Source organism: Camellia sinensis, chromosome 4 (genome assembly GCF_055761805.1).
Source record: "Camellia sinensis isolate YWXY chromosome 4, ASM5576180v1, whole genome shotgun sequence".
Lineage (NCBI taxonomy): Eukaryota > Viridiplantae > Streptophyta > Magnoliopsida > Ericales > Theaceae > Camellia > Camellia sinensis.
Window position 1 is genome coordinate 8,533,752 of NC_138964.1, and position 6,630 is coordinate 8,540,381.

The following is a 6,630-nucleotide window of genomic DNA, read 5'->3' on the forward strand; positions in this document are numbered from 1 at the left end:
AAATGTTATTAAACCAATAGTTTTGTGGCACTTTCAAATATCACTAAATTAAGAAAATGTTGTAGTGAAATAATTTTTTTAAATAATTTTTTTTCATATTTATTTTTGTTAAATTAGTTTCTATTTTTTCAAAAGTCAAACATAGCAACAACTTTGATATTATTAGTAAACCAATCCATTAAATCAAAAAAATCAAAACTAAAAACATTTCATATATTAAACATATCGATTACACATTAAAAATCTAATAACCATTCATTACATGATAACCATTTAAACATATCTGTTAACAACAAATACAATCATCTATTACATGAGAACCGCAAAAAAAATCAACAAAAACAATCACTCATTATATGATCATGATCTAAACACATATTTAAAATTAATTTGATAAAAAAAATAAAAATGTAAAAGATTTATTATTTTTATGTAGTTTTATCTTTAGTAGGTAGAAATAATTTTTAAAATTTCAAAAATATTTTTTGACATTTATTTTTTCATCTTTCTCTCTCTCTCTCTAAAACTGAGAGCCTCACTCTCTACCTCTCCTAGGGTTTTCACAAAGACACAGCTTGGGGTGGGAAAGAGGGCTCCAGCCTTCAGCCGCATCTCTCCTCCCTTCTATCCCTCTTTCTCTTCCATTTTCCTTGTCCCATATGGCTTAATAAGCTTTGAAAGCTCAGTCTCTCATTTTCTTCCTCCTTATGAAGTGTTTTTTCTCTCTTGGTGGAATCTCTACTCTTTATATCCTCTCTCCTCTTCTCCGACTTCCTCAGCTAGGGCCTTACTAGATCCGCCAAATCTTTCTTCTTCGTCTACCGTTAGTACCGTCTCCACCTCTATGCTGTCTCCACGATCTTTCTCTTCCAAATCTGCCGAATCTACCGTCTCCTCAACTTACTAGGACTCAGATCTGCTTCTCCATTCTCCGCCGACTTATGCTGACTCACGCTGAAGCCGATTCCACTTCTTCACCAATAGATCTGCCATGAATCATAGGTCTGGGGTCCTAGTTTTCTTTTTTGTACTTTTTGGTTTTTTGTTGTGATTTTTTGGTCCATTGGTGCTTTGTTTGTGGCTTACCCCATTCTATGTTTGAAACATATAATTTATCTCAAACATGTTCTATTGTTGAACTTTTATGATTGGCTCTGCATTGCAGGACGAGCACGAGCACAAGATGTGTCTTTGAATATTTTCATATTTTTTCTCTAGTATGTTTCTTGTATTTTTCTCTACTTTGTTTGGTATAAGTTTTGTTGTTGGATGGTTTCTGTAAGTGTTGTTTTGGCTTCCTTTAATGGATTTTCTACTAATTAAATTTTTTTTTTATATTTTATCAAATTGACAACTTTGCCTTTAAAATGGAGCAATAGTGTCTTCAATTGTCTTTATTTGAAATGAGATTTAAAATTTAAGATTAAATATATCACAATTGAAAGGTTAAGGACCAAAGTAACACAAATCCAAACTACAGAGACCATTAGTATAATTCACCCAAAATTAAATGAATTATAAAAATTATATTTAGCTTAAAAGATAAATATATATTTTATATTAAATTTTTTCGAAGGACAGAACAATTAAAATTTTTAATTTATAATTACATAATAAAATTCATTTAAAATTTGTTAAAACTAAACAAATTGGAGATTGAAATAAATGCTATCGGGGTAAAGAGCTCGACCCGAGGGAGGGAGACTGTGTGCATGAGCTATACACAATATTAGATTGATTCTAATTGATCCTAGAAATCTGGTTAGCTAAGCAATCATATATATAAATATAGAAATGATTTGTTCTCTTATTTTTAGGACCCAATTTTAGGATGTAATAGTATCTATATATTGCCTTTGTTTTGGAGAAGAATACACAATGGAAAATTCTGCAGAAACTCTATTGTTTGGCATGGTATCAAAGCAGGCTCGATTCCAAAGAAGTCTGCAATAAACAATCGTAGACTTTTTTTTTTCCTCGAAGCTCATCACCCTCATAAAGCTGCTATGAGTCTAATGGCTACCACTACAGGCTCATTAACCGAACTTATCCTAGCACCAACACAACAGATTATTGTACACCAAGACAATTCTGCGTTTCCAACCGGAATCACACTCGATGAGACCAATTATCCATTATGGTCTCAACTCATGGAAATGCGTATTGGCACTCACAACAAAGCTGGATATCTCACTGGAGAAATGAAAACCAGCATCTAGAGATCCCAATCTTGGAGCATGGATTACTGAAAATCACAGAGTGAAGAGTTGGCTTATTAACTCAATGAGTCCATCGCTAATGCAGCGTTTTATTCGCCTCTCCACCGCCAAGGAGATATGGGAGGCCGTATCCAAAATGTTCGATGATGGATCAGACGAAACCTGTATTTTTTAGTTAAACCAAAGATCTTTTTCTACCAAGCAAAATGGTCGACCATTATCAACATACTATAATGAACTTGTTGCTATTTTGCAGGAAATTGATAATAAAACTACATCTCAGGAAAGAACAGTCGAAGGGGTACTCCAGTTGCGCTCCGCGATGGCTAGGCTTTGAGTTCATATTTTTCTAAGTGGACTTGACTCTGAGTTTGATCAGGTTCGTGGAGAAATCTTGCGAAAAGAACCAAAACTTGATTTGAAGAGCACATATGCATATGTCCGGAGAGAATATCAATAGAGACAGACAATGAGGAGCTATCGTCTAATCTCTGAGAACTCAGTTATGCTGGCCAACAAAACTCAACAAGGACCGTCGGCTGGATCATCAAACAATCGAAACAACCAATCATTTGGAAAGGTTAACAACTTGTATGCACCCATTGCGGGGAAAAAGGTCATTCGCAATAGCACTGCTACTAGATTATTAACTATCCGGAGTGGTGGGACTTCTCAAAGAAACCTCAAAAAAAGATTGCTAGGAAAGCTCTGCTAACATCTAGATAGGAAAATCAGCCACTGCCTACGACAAATATTGCCCCATCCAGATATTATTGGTAAAGCATCTGTATTCTCTGCAACTTCTAAGAATAGAACTTGGATTATTGATACAGGTGCATCCGATCACATGACGAGGGATTCTGGTCAATTAAAATATGTTCTCCCTTCTCTTCAATCGGTTATTTCCACCGCCAATGGGAGTACCTCACCTATATTGGGGAAGGATCTGTTGTCTTGTCTAATACCCTCACATTAGATATTGTCCTCGTTGTCCCATCTCTTGCCTACAGTCTTTTGTTTGTTAGTCAAATTACTTCAACTCTTGCTTGTATTGTAACTTTTTGGCCCTCATTTTGTGTCTTTCAGGACATTCTAACTCGGAAGATTCTTGGTTATGGTGTTAGAAGGGGGAACCTCTCTACTAATTGGAATTGACAAAGAATGAAGGATCGAAAATCAGTCAGGCAAATCACGCTAGCAGTAAAGACAAGGCTCAAACAATTATATGGTTATGGCACCGTAGATTAGGGCATCTTTCTCTTGGTTATCTTAAGAAATTACAACCACAATTTTTTTCAGGTGTAAATGATTTGGCTTTTCATTGTGACACTTGTGAGCTGGCTAAAAGCCACCGGATTTCTTATCTATCAAGTTTGAATAAAAGTGCAAAACCTTTCGAGGTTATTCACTCAGATGTTTGGGGTCCTGCAAAGGTTCCCTCTATTTCTAGAGCTCGTTATTTTGTGACATTTATTGATGAATGCACTAGAATGACTTGGGTGCCCTTGCTTAAAAAAAAGAATTGTGTCTAACATTTCAGCTTTTACAAAATGACACACACTCAGTACCAAAAGCAGATTTGTGTTTTGCAAACTGACAATGGTACCGAGTTTGTAGATGGCTTTCTCAGTAATTTTCTGAGCAACCATGGCATTCGTCATCAGACTTCATGCAGCTATATTTTGCAACAAAATGGATTGGCAGAGAGGAAGAATAGACAACTTTTGGAGGTAGTTCGTGCCTCCGTCTTTGGCATGAACATGCCTCGATTTTATTGGGGTGAGGCTGTGAAATCTGCTACCTACCTCATCAATCGAACACCTTCTCAGGTAATAGACTTTCAAACTCCTAAACAAAAATTGCAATCCTTACTTTCAATTCCCCATCTTCCGAATCTTGAACCCCGAGTTTTTGGATGTACTGTGTATGTTCACATCCCAAAAATCTTACGAAACAAACTTAATCCATGTGCAAAACGATGTGTCTTTGTTGGTTATTCTGACTTTCAAAAAGGATATAGGTGCTATGATCCATAAACCCGAAAGCTCCATGTGACTCTTGATGCCTCTTTCCTTGAATTAGAGCCTTGTTACTCCAGGGAAGTCTCTGGCAATTCTCTTTACAGGGAGAGCTCAAGTGAAGAGAATGTTCAACAAGAGAATAGCGGAGGTGATGAGTTTATCGAGTTAGATGAGGTGGATGAATTTTTTAAGCAACAAGGTTGTAATGATGTGCAACAAGGCTGTGATCACAACCATGAAACGAAGAGTGACTCATTAATTTCTCCTAAAAACGCATTGGTTTTACCTGACATAATTGAATCATCACCGATACCCTCAAAGTTGCCTCCGTCTACACTATTAACTGAAGAGTCAACCTAGAATGTTCCTCCTCAGGTAACTACAAATCCTGTGTTTGGAGAGTCTAATGAAACATGTGTTCCTGCATAAAATATAGCTCCTAGATATCCACAAAGATTGAATAGGGGAGTTCAAAAAAAAAATATGAACCTGATCCTAAAGCCAAGACCAAATACTCAATTAACAACTATATGTCCTCTCATGAGTGAATCGTATGCATTTATTGTTAATCAACTATCCATGGTTTCTATTCCTAGTAATGTGTAGGATGCATTGGCTGATCCAAAATGGAGAAAGGCGATGAACGAAGAAATGGAGGCTTTGCAAAAGAATGCCACTTGGGAACTTGTTCCACTGCCTAAAAGAATGAAGATAATTAGATGTAAATGGGTGTTCACAGTGAAACTCAAACTAGATGGAAGTATTGATAAATATAAAGCCCGGCTAGTTGCGAAGGGGTATATGCAACAGTATGGAGTATACTACCAAGCTACTTTTGCACCAATAGCCAAGATCAATACAATTCGCATTCTTATATCTATAGCATCAAATCGAGACAGGCCTCTGCAACAATTTGATGTGAAAAATGCTTTCCTCAATGGAGATTTGAAAGAAGAGGTCTATATGGAGCTACCACCCGGGGTTAAAAGTAATTCTTCGTGTAAAGGTGAAGTCTGTAAATTGAAAAGTCATTGTACGGGCTGAAACAGTCACCTAGAGCATGGTTTGGGAGATTCTCGGCTACAATGAAGGAGTTCGACTATAAGCAAAGTAACTCAGATCATACTTTGTTTATAAAACACAAAGAAGGAAAAGTAACAGTTTTAAATGTGCATGTTGATGATATGGTCTTGACAAGAGATGACCCATGCGAAATGAAAGCTTTACAGGAGTATTTAGCCACTAAATTTGAAATGAAGGATCTCGGGCAACTTAAATATTTTTGGGAATTGAGGTAGCAAGATCAAAACACGAAATTTTTCTTTCACAACGAAAATATGTGTTAGATCTTCTAATCGAAACCGAAACCGAAATGCTTGATTGTAAACCAGCAGAGACACCCGTAGAAATGAATCATAAGCTCGAAATTCTCCCTAATCAAAACCCAGCAGACAAGGGTCGTTATCAGTGATTAGTTAGAAGATTAATCTACTTATCACATACAAGGCCAGATATAGCATACGTGGTGAGCGTTGTGAGCCAGTTCATGCATGCACAAAGTGAAGCACATATGAAAGCGGTCTATCGAATCTTAAGATACTTAAAGAGTGCTCCAGGAAAAGGTTTGTTGTTCTAAAAAAATGGTATCTCTAACATTGAATGATACACAGATTCTGATTGGGCAATTGATCCGACAACCAGAGGGTCCACATCTGGTTACTTTACTCTTGTGGAAGGTAATCTTGTCACTTGGAAAAGCAAGAAGCAGAAGGTAGTAGCAAGATCAAGTGCTGAAGCGGAATTTCGAGGTATGGCTCATGGTGTATGTGAATTAATATGGATAAGGAATATACTGAGGGACTTAGGGATTGACTATGCAAAACCTATGAATCGTCACTATGATAATAAGGCAGCCATTGAGATTGCACAAAATCCTGTTCAACATGATTGCACTAAACATGTTGAAGTTGAACGCCATTTCATGAAGGAGAACCTTGATGAAAAGATCATGCAGTTTCCATTTATTCAATCCGAGAGTCAGCTGGCTGATATGCTCACAAAGGCCGTTTCAGGGAAGGTGTTTCATGGTATAATTGACAAGTTGGGCATGATAGACATTTATGCACCAACTTGAGGGGGAGTGTGTGCATGAGCAGTACACAATATTAGATTGATTCTAATTGATCCTAGAAATCTAGTTAGCTAAGCAATCATGTATATAAATATAGAAATGATTTGTTCTCCTATTTTTTGGACCCAATTTAGGATGTAATAATACCTATATGTTGCCTCTGTTTTGGTGGAGAATACACATCAGAAAATTCTGCAGAAACTCTATTGTTTGACAGAGACCTCTCTATGGAGGGAGGAATGTTGGTTTATAATTTTAT

General features: G+C 36.6%; 1 long non-coding RNA gene across 1 annotated transcript; it reads left to right on the forward strand.

Moving 5' to 3' along the window:
* Positions 1-526: 526 nt before the first annotated feature.
* LOC145823255 (uncharacterized) lies at positions 527-3,614 on the forward strand. The gene is made up of 3 exons (XR_014365522.1): positions 527-1,002; positions 2,476-2,995; positions 3,306-3,614. It is a non-coding gene; the product is annotated as an uncharacterized LOC145823255 (long non-coding RNA).
* Positions 3,615-6,630: the final 3,016 nt, after the last annotated feature.